This window comes from Mustela nigripes, chromosome 4 (genome assembly GCF_022355385.1).
Source record: "Mustela nigripes isolate SB6536 chromosome 4, MUSNIG.SB6536, whole genome shotgun sequence".
In the NCBI taxonomy this organism is placed as follows: domain Eukaryota; kingdom Metazoa; phylum Chordata; class Mammalia; order Carnivora; family Mustelidae; genus Mustela; species Mustela nigripes.
This window is the reverse complement of record NC_081560.1, coordinates 6682909-6697052: the sequence shown is the minus strand read 5'-3', so window position 1 is coordinate 6697052 and position 14144 is coordinate 6682909. Positions and strand designations below refer to the sequence as shown.

The 14144-nt window shown below is 43.5% G+C and overlaps 1 protein-coding gene across 6 annotated transcripts in view; it reads right to left on the bottom strand.

The window, feature by feature from the left end:
* EZH2 (enhancer of zeste 2 polycomb repressive complex 2 subunit) overlaps positions 1-10906 on the bottom strand; it is a 65176-nt gene extending 54270 nt beyond the window's left edge. For 5 of the 6 annotated variants that reach the window (XM_059396189.1, XM_059396196.1, XM_059396197.1 and 2 more), the window contains exon 1: positions 10838-10889. The gene's annotated coding sequence lies outside the window, so the exon portion shown is untranslated. Of the gene's footprint in view, positions 1-10837 lie in introns of all 6 variants that reach the window. The other variant, XM_059396198.1, reaches the window with a different exon arrangement.
* Positions 10907-14144: the final 3238 nt, after the last annotated feature.

Genomic DNA, 14144 nt, shown 5'->3' with positions numbered 1-14144 from the left:
GAGAGAGAGAGGAGGAAGCAGGCTCCCTGCTGAGCAGAGAGCCCGATGCGGTACTCGATCCCAGGACCCCAAGATCACGACTTGAGCCAAAGGCAGCGGCTTAACCCACTGAGCCACCCAGGCGCCCCTCTTTCTGGGTTTCCATGGAGGCTTCTTTATGTAAGCACGATTCCTTCAAAACTTGGCTGTTAGTGACTGAACTCAATGCCCAGCACCACTCCTTCCACAGGGCTGGGGAAAAGGGAGGGTCTGAAAGTTTCAACCCTTCCAAACACATGGTGAGCTCCCCCAGCACCCAGCCCCATCTTTAGGCGCTTTCCACAAGTCATCTCATTTGCACAAACTCAGGGACTATTCAAAGGGGTGTGTTAGGAATATCAAGACACCTTTATGTGTGTCCCTTAGGAAAGTCCAAGGGTTGTAGGGGTTCTGTGCCAGAAACAGGATAAATTTATTATAAATCACAATATCCCAACGTGACTGTTTACAAAGCTAGTTTAGTCAGATACATAATAGTCCTAAGAAGCTTTTAGGTGCTATTATGCCTATAATGCAGAGACAAAAAAGGAAAAAAAAAAAAAATGGGCTTTTAATCAGCATTAGAGGTTTTATGGATTAATTGGTAAAAAGAATTTCAGAGAAATGCATATAACAATTCAATTAAATGCCAGCTAGGGGAGATCACAATTACCTGTGGTGGTGATGTGAACTCCAGTCCAATATTTCTCAGACTCTCCAGAGGAATAGCTCTACGTGGGTAACAGAAACCAAGACCTGAATTCCAGTATTTGAACCAAGAAGGACCCTACAGGCAGCGAAAGCCTGTAAGGGACTTGGGTCCTACTGGCTGTGTGAACCTAGGCAAGTTATTACCTTCAACAAGTTTCTATTTCTTTATCTTCAAAACAGAGCTCTCCTCTGAAGGCACATGGTAAACCCTCAAAATCACAAGGTGTTCACTTGTTCATATGCTTCATTTTGCAATGAAGATGAAATCTACAAAAGCCACTTGCTATGGAAATAAAACTAGCTTAGTGGCAAGGTCTAGCCTAGAGCCTGGGCTCTCTGCAGGATATCCAGCTGCCAGTGGAAGGTGCCCTTTAACAATAGCTTCTTTACAGCCTAACTTGAGCTCTGTATTTCAGGCAAATATCCTCCACAGGCAAAATTACTTAGAGGCCAAAGTGGGACAGCAACTCATCATTTCCTTCCTAGCCTGTTGAAGCAACATTTCTATCATTTAAAAGTCCCTCTTGATCACTCTCGAAGGGCATTTCCCAACCTCTTCTGACCCATAAACACTGTATGATAACATATCTCATAGTACAAATTAGGGGTTTTTTTAAAACAATTTTGCAAATTTTGTTTGTACTATTAAATAATTTGTATATGGAAACATTTTAGACCAAGATTTTATAAATAAGAATACATTGCAGCTTATTGCATCTAATAATGATAAATCAGTATAATGGTAAAAAATTAAAGTTTATCTCAACAGAATCTTTCAAATATTCACAAGACAGATTTTTTCCCATTTAGCAAATAATATATGGTGCTTATTTTTAAATAATTAATATGCATTATTTTCAACAAGTTTCAAAAATAAAATGTTTGGTTTAGAGACTCCATGTTTATTAAGCACAGGGCAGGTTCCTCAATAAACAGTTGTCAGTTCTATTATTTGTAGACACGGGGCAGGCACTCCTGCATCTACAAATAAACTACTGTGACATTTCACTATCAGGCTCTGGCACTGAAAACATACAAAGCTCCTTTAATGATTGAAAATTTCAACTGTTTAAAGAAAAATCATCTAATTTTCTTAAATTGGGGGGATTTGTTTACAAAGCACTTCTCAGATAGCATCAAAACCAAGGCACTGTGGCACCTGGGTGGCTCAGTGGATTAAATCCTCTGCCTTCGGTTCGGGTCATGATCCTAGGGTCCAGGGATAGCACCCCACACCCGGCTCTCTGCTCAGCGGGGAGCCTGCTTCCCCCTCTCTCTGTCTGCCTGCCTCTCTGCCTATTTGTGATCTCTCTTTCTCTCTGTGTGTCAAATAAATAAATAGATAAAAATCTTTAAAAACGAAAAAAAAAAAACAAGGCACTAAAGCAGACAAAAGAGACATGATGTTTTATCCTTCTGACACGTCTGTAACTGGACGTTGTGATCTGTGAATTCCGCTCACGTAAATGCAAGTGAGGGACAAGGAGCACTGAGATACAGCTGCAGAATTACTATCTTATTCTCCTCCCTTCTTCCCAGTTTCTCAACCTTTTTGACCTTAACCAACAGTATACGAAGGGTATAAATGAAAATTTCACAACAGTACCTGACAACAGGTAGCAAAGTTCACTGGGTGATACACAGTATAGTCACACAAAACTCACCGGGACAGAACTTCCAAGGCTCTGCTGTCGGGGCAGGGCTGCTCTGTAAATAAGTATGTACCAAGTTGTTCCTAAAGAAGCAATCTCCCAAGTATTCATGGCTGTGGGCCTAAATCCGCCTCACAAAAAATTTTATTTCTATCCACTGTGTACAAAACCCTGCTCTACTTCACCATGCAGATAAGTAAAATAAAGCTTAAATGAAGGGGAGAGGAAAACACAAGAGATGCGTTGAGGTATTTCTTTCTGTGCAGGAGATAAGCGGGCTAGTTGGGTTGGGAGAGAGCAAGGGTGTTTTGAACCAAACAAGCTAAATAGTATCTTGAGATGCTGAAATGGTAGGGAAGACATTCTGCAAAGAGGACCGAGCACCGACTTTCCACGTGAAAATTCCTAAAGATGAGTAAAAAGACCAAGTTCAGTAGGAGAAAGGTATAAGAAAACCATCAGATCAGATTAATGAGGAGAGTTAAGACTGTTCTGCTGACTGCCTGGCTTCACGGATTTCTCACCTGAAGACAGCCAGTGAAAGACGGAGCTGGGCGATGGCCGGATCCAGGCACTGGTGTCTGACAGCCAAGGGAAGGAAGCCCAGAGGCTTGCTCTCCCCACCCCCTTTATTAAAGGAGGAGGAGGCGTCATGTGTTACTTGTATAATGAAGAAAAACCAGAACTTTTTGTGAGAGTAAATTGGGTGTTGAGCAAAACAAAGAACTGAAACTCTGCAGCAATAAAATAATAGGATGAAGAAATCAAGTATCTAACCTCTTAAAACCATCTGTTTGTATAACAAAAAATTTACTAAACTATCAAAACAGGTAGCTCAAGCTTGCAATCTCACCACTTTTTACATACCAGATTCTAAGATCAAGGCTACTTTTTTGATTTACTTTAAAATTGTCACTTGTCCTTTAATTCTAATAAATGAAAAGGTCTGAATTACCCAAAACCAAAAATATGAAGAATTACTAAGTATTATTACCATGAAAACAGCATAATTTAAAAATTTCCCCAAAACAGGGGTGCCTAGGTGGCTCAGTTAAGCATCTGCCTTTGGCTTCGGTCAGGATCACACAGCACTGGGATTAAGCCCCTGGGGTCGGGGTCGGGGAGGCCTGCGCAGGGGGAAAGTCTACTTACCCCTCTACCCCTGCTCCTCCACCCCACTCCTACTCTCTCCCTCTCTCCAACAAATAAATAAAATCTTAAAAAATAAAAATAAAAATACCCAAAACACCTAACAAAAACTTGAAAAAATAAAAATTCCAGGCCAAACACACACACACACTAATAATACTATTTGTAGGAATAGTATCTTTTTCACTTTGCAGAAGCAAACACATGACATTTTGTTATACTAAGAATTAAATGGCTTGTGGATTAAGAATAAATTCGTTTTCACACAATTTAACTAAATTTAAACAACTGTACCTCCTGCATTAACATGACTTAACTAGGCCTATACACTGTCAATAATACGTAAAATCACAGCAGAAAATAAAGGAAAAAACATTTGCAAAACATATGACAGAGAATGTGTACCAAGAACATACGCAGACCTCTCACAACTCATTTAGACCAAAAAACCCAATATTTTAAGTGGGTAAAACGCCTCATCAAAAAAATGGCCAATGAAGCACGTGGATATATATTCAACATCACTGATCCCCTAGGAAAAATGAATTTAAACCACAACGAGATACTCAACACTCATTAGCCGGCCCAAACTTAAAAGACTGGCAACACCAAGTGTGAGAGGAGACCTGAGAAACCCCCTGCAGAGCAGCAACAGCCACTATAACCCTCCGCCAAAAGCCACAAGGTCGTAGGAAAATAGTTTGGCAGTTCCTTATAAAGTTCAATCATTATTTACTCTATGACCCAGCAATCCACCTACAAGGGATTTACCCACCCAAGAGAAATTAAAAGATATGTCCACAATGCTCATCACAGCTTTACTGAGAGCCAAAACTCTAAACAGCCCATGTGTCCAACAGGTAAATGAATTAAAAAACAGTGTATCCATACAACGGAGTACTACTCAGAAATAAGAAACTACTGAAACAAGCAACACAGATAAATCCCAAAAACACGCTGGGTGAAAGAAGCCAGTCACAGAAGAGTATACACTGTGTAACTGCATTCATAGGACGTTCTTGAATAAGAACAGTCCGGATCAACGGCAGAGAGTAATGACTGTAAACTCTGCAGACGTCAATGTCACACACGGACTGCGGTGGCCGTGACACCGATAGACGCTGATGGACGCGTTCTCAGAGCCCTTCAGACCATACTCTTCAAATGTGTGCATCTCACTGTATAGAAGCCACATTTCAATAAAGTTGATTTTTAAACTGAAGAATTAGTACATTTCTAGAAAGCCATTTGACGATGTCTACTAAAACTTGAAACGTGCATAATCTTCAAACAGCCAAGTCTCCTTACGAAAAGTTGTCCCACAAACGTTCAAAGATATGTAAGGATGTTCTATACTTTTGACAACACAGTGTCCATCACAGGGTTGGTTTACCGTGTGAGGATACATCCATAAACGGAGTAACAAGTATTCCCCTTAACTAAACAGCCTAATAGCTCAGAGTTGGGAGCAGCAAATTTTTTCTATAAAGGGCCACATCGTAAGTATGTTAGGCTTGGAAAGCTACATCCAGTCTCCTCGTGTATTCTTTTTTGGGAGTTTTGTTGTTTCACAACTCTAAGCAGTTCGTGGGCCCTACCAAAACAAACAAAACAAAACCCAGGCTGAGAGTGAGAGACCACAGCCTTGAAAACAAAGTGTGCCAACCCAGACCCTTGCTCTCCCACTGCCTGGCTTTTGGCCACTCTATCTCTCATTATTGCAGTAGTTATAGAAAATAAATAAGACCAATGAGCACAGCGCCAAGGACGGAGCAAGCACTAAAAAAAAGCACCTATTTTTTAATACAAAGATGTCTCTGTATTGCCCTAAAAAAACTGTTCTAGAACAAAATAGCTTGATCCCATTTTTGTAAAATACATGTATAAATGCATATTCATATAAATACATTGAAAGGTTTGAGAAAAATATACACCAAACTATTAAGGGTAGGGCATGGGATTAGAGGCATCAAGAAAGCTTTCACTCTGCAAGTCTGAATTGTTTCCAGAATTTTAAACTAAATACCAATTGCTTGTATTTAATCAATAGACCTTTTTTTTTTTTTTTAAGATTTTATTTATTTGACAGACAGAGGGAACACAAGCAGAGGGACTGGGAGAAGGGAAAGCCAGCGATGCAGGGCTCAATCCCAGGACCCTGGGGTGAGGACCTGAGCGGAAGGCAGATGCTTAAGGACTGAGCCACCCAGGTGCCCCTCGATAGACATTTCTAACATAAAGCATATGTATCACCATTTTCTTTATTTACAGGTCCTAAGCACATACTTAAACTTGAAAAATGTTTAGTTCCATTCATGAGAATGTATATTAATTCTAAAAAAACAACACTGGCACGATAACTAAAAATCTTTCATTAAACAATCTGTGCTGGATATAGTTCTAAGGGTTTCACGTGTATTAATTCATTCAATCCTCAAGAACCTTATGGAACGAATACTGTCATTATGATCACCAAGTTACAAGTAGAGGATGCAGGCGTGAAGGACAATTTGCCCAGGGCACAACCTGGCAGCTCAGAACTGGGACCCCGAAGACCACACTTAAAACTCAAATGATTCCTCCTTAGAGCACACACCATTACAGCTCTGAGAAAGAAATCTGCAGAGACATCTTTTAGTTGGTCTAGGGCATCAGACCATCCCCTCCCATAAAACTACAAATCACCTACTTTTAAATATAACTTTTTGATTGAGTCAAATAAACTCTTCCTGGGACCAACATGTCATTAATCAACCACACCAGCAGAGAACACGGAGTAGATAATATGGAGTCAAGCAATTTAAATTTGGATCCTGAATATAAATTCCTAGCTGGACAATCTTAGACAAATTCTTAAACCCTTTAGACCAAAGTTTCCTTAATCTGCAAAGGTTTGCAGAGTGTGATCTTACCGTCTATTTAAAGTTTAATTGTAAAATATATATAAAATGTAACATTGTAACCATTTTAGGAGTATAATTCAGTAACACTAAGCACATTCAAAATGTTGCTCAGCCATCACTAACACCCATACCCAGAATTTTTTCATCATCCCAAACAGAAACTCTGTGTACTGTACCATTAAATACTAATTTCCCGCTCCTCTCAACCCCTAGAAACAGACATTCTACTCTCTTTGTGAGTTTGCCTATTCTCAGTATCTCCTATAAACAGATCATACAATTTTTCTGCTTTTGTGTCTGGCTTATTTCACTTAGCATAATGTTTTCAAGGTTCATCCATATTGTAACACATACCAGAATTTCATTCTTTTAATGGCTGAATAATACTCCATTGCACGTGTATACCGTCCTTTGTTCGTCCATTCATCTGCTGGTGGATGGACGCAGGGTGGTTTTAACAATAATTAGAAATAAAGCATCTGGGGCGCCTGGGTGGCTCAGTCGGTTGAATGGCTGCCTTCAGCTCAGGTCATGATCTCAGGATCCTGGGAAGGAGCCCCGAGCATCAGGCCCCCTCTCCTCGGTGGGGAGTCTGCCCCTCCCTCTGCTCATGCGCACTCTCTCTCAAACAAATAAATATTAAAAAATAAATAGATAAAACATCTGATGTAAATACTACCACAATAAGAAACAAACCAAACAAATGAATAAAGCATCCGATAAATAGGAGCTTTACTGTCTCTTTTTTTCTTTGTTTTCAACGTATTTCTGCACCACGCAGCAGTACAGTGGCAAGATATGGAACCATCTTAGACACAAGCTATGCCTTTTGCGATGTTACTGGACTTGCTAATCTACACTTACCATATTTTAAAAGAATGAAGAGCATCCCAATAAAGGACCTGGAATTACACTGGCACTACTTCCTGCAGTTTTAGCTTCAAAATCTACCTTAAATTATTCCAAGAAAGAACTCATCAATTTTAACTAAACACCTTTCAATTAAAAGATTCACTACTGTCTCCAATACTTTCCCCTCCTTTTATTTTTGGACAAGGACCATCAATACTGACATCAAATCAAATTAAGCAGATGCTATATGCAAGGTATCCAGATGATTCATCAAGTTTCTCTCTAGCTGCCTGAAATGCCAAATATGAGTACGAATAGACTACCTCAAGGATACATGATTTTTCCTATCAGAGTATTATAACTAAGAGAAACCTTGGAACTTAACCACCTTAATGATTATTTTTATGATCACTGCCTCTCAAAGGAGAAACACACCTTACAAAATTTCTCACAACAGTACTATAAATACATCCTGTATGCCTTGCAAAGTTCGTTTGTCAAATTATTTTGCTACATTTTTCGTTATTTCCTTCATTCAACTGTAAACCCTCTATTCTCTAGCAACTACTACGTATACAAAGAAAAACAAGACAGAGCCTCTGCCTCAAAGCACTTCAGAGTGTAGTGAAGGAGCCAGATGCATAAACAAGTGATTACAATACAATCTGATACATGCCATAAAAAAAGTATGAACAAAGCCCTGTGGAACACAAGGGTGCCTGGGAACTCAGGGAAGGCCTCTAGAAGGTAAAGGTATCATCTGATTTTGAACCATTCTCTGATTTTAATGAGCTGTTCATCTCCACTCAGGCTCTCCTCCGAACTAAAAATTTTACATGCATACAGAACCCTTCATAATGCACAGAAAATGTTTTCCTCCTTTGTACTGACATAAAGACTTCAAGGCAAATCCATAAATCATTTCCAACTGACCCCAGAATACATCAGACCCACTGGGGGAACTTCCCTTGTTGTCAGTTTTTAAAACGCAGATCAACTTTCTTAATCACTCCTTAGGCCAAAACAGAAATTAATTCACACTCCTTGAGCATGCCAGCTCAAGGGATGGAAGATACTCTAGAAAAACCTCACTATGGCCTGGAGAAATCCGCTAAAAATTTTTAAATGGCCAATACAATTACTAATATATGGGTATGCAAGGCAAAGGTGGTATAAAAGTATTAGAATTTTTTTTTTTTTGCCCAAATCAACAAGTGTTTTTTTTAATCACTGGTACTTAAAACTATCTTGTATATACTCACAATTCAACCAGAAAAAAAAATTAAAACAAAAATTTTAACCCAACTCCCCAAAAAGGCTTCTTAGAAAATCTAGTGGCAAAATTAAGGACAGTAATTATCAGTTACAGAATACACAAGGGAAAACTAATATCTTTTATTCTAAAAGATCCAAATTTCTACCATAACTTACCTAACTCATCTCCTAACGGTGGGCAATTACTATCAAGTTGTTTTAATATGTAACTATCAGTAACTAAATGTAAATGTTATTTAACAATCCAAAAGCTTAGGGCAGCAACTGGGATGTCTGTTCAAGGATGTCTAACACTGCAAAATACTCATAATAAAGACTTTTACATTGCATTTCTTTGTCTCCATTTTTATGAAACCATAAGACAGTAGATGCACATTAGCTCTTTATCTGACAGGACGCAAATGAGAAGAGTGCCTAAGTGTTTCTCAATTCCTTTTCTTTGAATATATTCACTTTCCACAAAAATTAGAATTGAAGACGCAATTTTCCTACGTGTTTCCTAGAGTTTAAACATTGAATACCCTAATCCACCTCCAGAAAGACAGACAGGAATCTTTATATCAGGACTAGAATCCCACCAATCCCCAACTTAGAGACTATGAAAAGAAAATTAAAATATATCTTAATCATTTTCATGTTCTTGCAAATAAAATTATCAATAAACCAGTTAGGTTTTGAACACTATTAACAGTTGTTAATGCTCATGATCAAAGAGTAATGGAAAATAAACTCTAAAACCCATAAAACTATAGATTATATTCAACTGTACCAGCATTCGAGTCTTTTAAAGGTTTTTTCAAATGTTGTTTTATGTAATTTTAAAACGCCATAAAATTAAACCGATGAGCTTCAAAACCAAGAAAGTAAACTTTGTAATGAAATATTTTTTAATTCCAGATTTTTATTTCCAAATGAATTTTAAGTTTTACAGATCCTGTATGATAAAGGAAGTTTAGCTTAACTGTGGACAGCACTCATGCAATTTCTTAAGCAATAAACATTTCTGCATCCAGTCTTTTCTGACTCCTAAAAGCTATTGTTCACGGAAAATTAAGACCAATCAGTAAGAAACAGCCAACCATATAATGTAAATACACATTTGTCATAAGTATTTTATCTGGTCAACTATTTCTACCATCTCATCCTCATTCAACCCCTAGGGATCTGGGGAGTAATCGCTTACTAAATGACAGTTGATTTCGTTAGCACCTGTCGCCACTCTCAGACGTATCATACAAGTTGGCCAAAACAGCTTGAATTTTTTTTTTTTTTTTAAGATTTTGATTCTTTAGAAAGTGGGAACTCGCTAGGCGCGAGTTCTCCAAGTTTTCCAGAAGACCGTGCTCCTCAATTCCTCCCATTTTCCAAAAGCGACCCTGTGGCACAGACTTTTTGGTGGCTGGAAGGGGGCACACAATGACGCGGGGACTCGACGGAAAGCCTTCCAAACGAACAAAACCAAAAAGGGGGAGAACAGCTCGACCCTGCCCGAAAACTTAACCGAAAGGCGGACGAAAAGGGGAAGGCAGCCCGGCACTGCCGCGTCCGAGCGGCTGCAGCCGCGAGGTTCCAGGCGGCCGAGGGGGAAACGTCAGAAGCGCGGCCACTCCGAGTCCCGTCTCCGCACGCCGTCCCGGCCGCCGCGGCCCCGCCGAGCCTGCGCGCGCGCGGGGAGGGGGCGTGGGGCCGAGCCCGCCCACCCGCGCCCGCGGCCCGGGCTCCCCACGCCCCTCTCCCGCCTGCTGTCAGGCCCGGTGTCACTGCCCCTTCCTCGCGCCGAGCTCCCCCGAGACACAGTCCGTCCTTTGTCTGAGTGCGCACTCGGCTGCGAGGTCCCACCAACTTGTGTGTGCCCCGTCCCACCCGGGCGCTCCCGCCGCGGCGCTCCACACAAAGGAGACTTGGGCTCGGGCGGCCAGCCCGCCCCGGGCACCGGAGCGCCCCCAGCCCAGCCCCGGCGCCCCCGGAGGGGCGGGCACGCGAGAGGACCCCTCCGCACGCCCCCCGCGGGCACCCGCCCCTGCTCCCGCCTCGGGTGTCGGGGGTCCGGCACTGCCCGCCCGCGGGGGGCGCGCGGGTCAGCCCCGACCCAAGGCCCCCCGCCGAGGGGTCTCCTCTCACCCTGCCTGCAAAAGCGGCGCCCGGGAGAGCCCGCTCTGGGCGACACCCGGACCGGCAACGCGGCGGCGGGGATATCCCGGCGCCGCCGGCGCCGTCGCCGCCCCTCGCCGGGCTCCAGAGCCCCGCCGGCCGGCCGGCCCGACAGCGGCGCGTTACCTGCGCCCCGCGCCCCAGCCCGCGCCGCTCCCGCGCGCCGCTCCCGCGCGCCGCCGCCGCCGCCGCCGGGGCCCCACCGCCTTCTGCGTCCCAGTGGGTGTCGGACGCTCCCGGACCGAGCGCCAAACGCGGCAGCCCAATCGCCATCGCTTTTATTTGCCCCCCCCAGTCCAACCAAGCGCCGCCCCGATTGGCGGGACGCGAGGCGGGCTCTCGTCCAATCACAGGGCCCGCCGGGCTCGGAGGCGCCGAGCCAGCCCCACGCAGAGGCGCCCGCGGGACTCGGCCGGGCCGGGCGGGCGGCGCGTGCGCGCGGGCGCGGGCGGGCGCTGAGGGACGCGGCCGCGGAGTGGAAGTGCCGCGCCGTTTCTTTGTTCTTTCTCTGAACGCACGGCGCCTCTCAGGAAGGCGGCGGGCCGGCGGGCGGGGGCGCGGGGCCTCTGGAGCCCGGGCGGCGGGTGGGGGTTGGGCAGGGTGGGGTGGCGGGAACCGGCCGGAGGGCGGGACGGCGCGCTCGCGGCGCTTGGCGGGAACCGTCGCCTCGGAGTTCCCGGGCCGGAGAGGCGGGGCGGGGCCGAAAGCCAAGTTTGAACAGTTCAAAACTCGGGGGTGGTAACGGTTTCAACTGCCGCTCTCTTTTCCCCGCGCGCCGAGCGGGGCCGGCCGGCGGGCGCGCGAGAAGCGCTACGCATGGGCGAGGAGCCGCGACCCCCCCGCGCTCCGGTGGGGCCCGCGCGCCGCCGCGGCCGGGCCGAGCGTCCTCCGAGCGACTCCCTGTCCGCTCGATCCCCGACGGCCCGCGGGACTCGGGCTGGTGGAGCCCGCCGTGCCCATCGCCTTAGAGACCTGGGCGACAGTGACGTTCCGGTCACAGATTGCTCATTCAACACGCCTTGTTCAGATCCTTCCCGTGCACGTGTCAACGTAAAAATCATTTATCAAGGATGAGTGTGGTTCACTTGCCTCGTGCTGATGCCCCTGGAAAATGTTAGGGTAATGACAATACTTTTCAATTATTAAAAGGTGATCTTGGAGTAAACCTGTCTCAACCCAGAGGAATTAGGAATATTCTGCTTAGGACACAATCTGCCCTTTGGCTTTATCTGTCAGTGCAGTTACGATTAGTCCAACTTCTTTTTAGTAGGATGCAGTTATAGGGCGAAATAATCACTCGTGAACTGGGATTTCATACTGAGTTCAGACAGGGTCAGCTATGCACTGTTTAATTAAAAGCTAAAGAAATTGTTATATTTTTTTAATTGACAGACTTTTTTTAAATTTTTTATTTTTTATAAACATATTTTTATCCCCAGGGGTACAGGTCTGTGAATCGCCAGGTTTACACAATTCACAGCACTCACCAAAGCACATACCCTCCCCAATGTCCATAATCCCACCCCCCTTCTCCCAACCCCCCTCCCCCCAGCAACCCTCAGTTTGTTTTGTGAGATTAAGAGTCACTTATGGTTTGTCTCCCTCCCAATCCCATCTTGGTTCATTCATTCTTCTCCTACCCCCTTCACCCCCCATGTTGCATCTCCACTTCCTCATATCAGGGAGATCATATGATAGTTGTCTTTCTCCAGTTGACTTGTTTCACTAAGCATGATACACTCTAGTTCCACCCATGTTGTCGCAAATGGCAAGATTTCATTTCTTTTGATGGCTGCATAGTATTCCATTGTGTATATATACCACATCTTCTTGATCCATTCATCTGTTGATGGACATCTAGGTTCTTTCCATAGTTTGGCTATTGTGGACATTGCTACTATAAACATTCGGGTGCACATGCCCCTTCGGATCACTACGTTTGTATCTTTAGGGTAAATACCCAGTAGTGCAATTGCTGGGTCATAGGGTAGTTCTATTTTCAACATTTTGAGGAACCTCCATGCTGTTTTCCAGAGTGGCTGCACCAGCTTGCATTCCCACCAACAGTGTAGGAGAGTTCCCCTTTCTCCACATCCTCGCCAGCATCTGGCATTTCCTGACTTGTTGATTTTAGCCATTCTGACTGGTGTGAGGTGATATCTCATTGTGGTTTTGATTTGTATTTCCCTGGTGCCGAGTGATATGGAGCACTTTTTCATGTGTCTGTTGGCCATCTGGATGTCTTCTTTGCAGAAATGTCTGTTCATGTCCTCTGCCCATTTCTTGATTAGACTGTTTGTTCTTTGGGTGTTGAGTTTGCTAATTCTTTATAGATTTTGGACACTAGTCCTTTATCTGATATGTCGTTTGCAAATATCTTCTCCCATTCTGTCAGTTGTCTTTTGATTTTGTTAACTGTTTCCTTTGCTGTGCAAAAGCTTTTGATCTTGATGAAATCCCAATAGTTCATTTTTGCCCTTGCTTCCCTTGCCTTTGGCGATGTTCCTAGGAAGATGTTGCTGCGGCTGAGGTCGAAGAGGTTGCTGCCTGTGTTCTCCTCAAGGATTTTGATGGATTCCTTTCTCACATTGTGGTCCTTCATCCATTTTGAGTCTATTTTTGTGTGTGGTGTAAGGAAATGGTCCAATTTCATTTTTCTGCATGTGGCTGTCCAATTTTCGCAACACCATTTATTGAAGAGGCTGTCTTTTTTCCATTGGACATTCTTTCCTGCTTTGTCGAAGATTAGTTGACCATAGAGTTGAGAGTCTGTTTCTGGGCTCTGTATTCTGTTCCATTGATCTATGTGTCTGTTTTTGTGCCAGTACCATGCTGTCTTGATGATGACAGCTTTGTAATAGAGCTTGAAGTCCGGAATTGTGATGCCAATTGACAAAGACTTCTTAATGAAACTATAATTCTTCATCTGATGATTTAACCCATCATTTTTCCACCTTTGCTAAATCACCATCCTATTCCCCACATACATTTTGAACCAATTCAGTGTTAGAATTACATGTGGAGGGAAGCCACAGAGAAAAACAATCATGTTCCCAAATGAAAGCACAATTATGAACACATAAGAGTGCAAGAGTAGGTTATGCATCTGAGATGTAACTATAAAAATTTCATCTATCAAACACCCAACAGTCACCAGCACATTCATATTCTGAGGTAAAAAGGCTCCCATCTAGAGCAACAAATTACAATTGCTTTTTTAAACAGCAATTTAAACCTCAAAAGTTAACTACTTATTCCTAAATTGCTTATCAAATTACTAGTTTTACCTGTACTTTATATTAAATATTAAAAGAATGTGGGCCTTATTGAAAGAAAAGTCAAGAAAATCACATGAACAGAGGTTCTCAGAAAGCAAATCAAAGCCATATATAAACACATCCAGCATTGTGTAAATTGTAGTGTGAATTGCTAG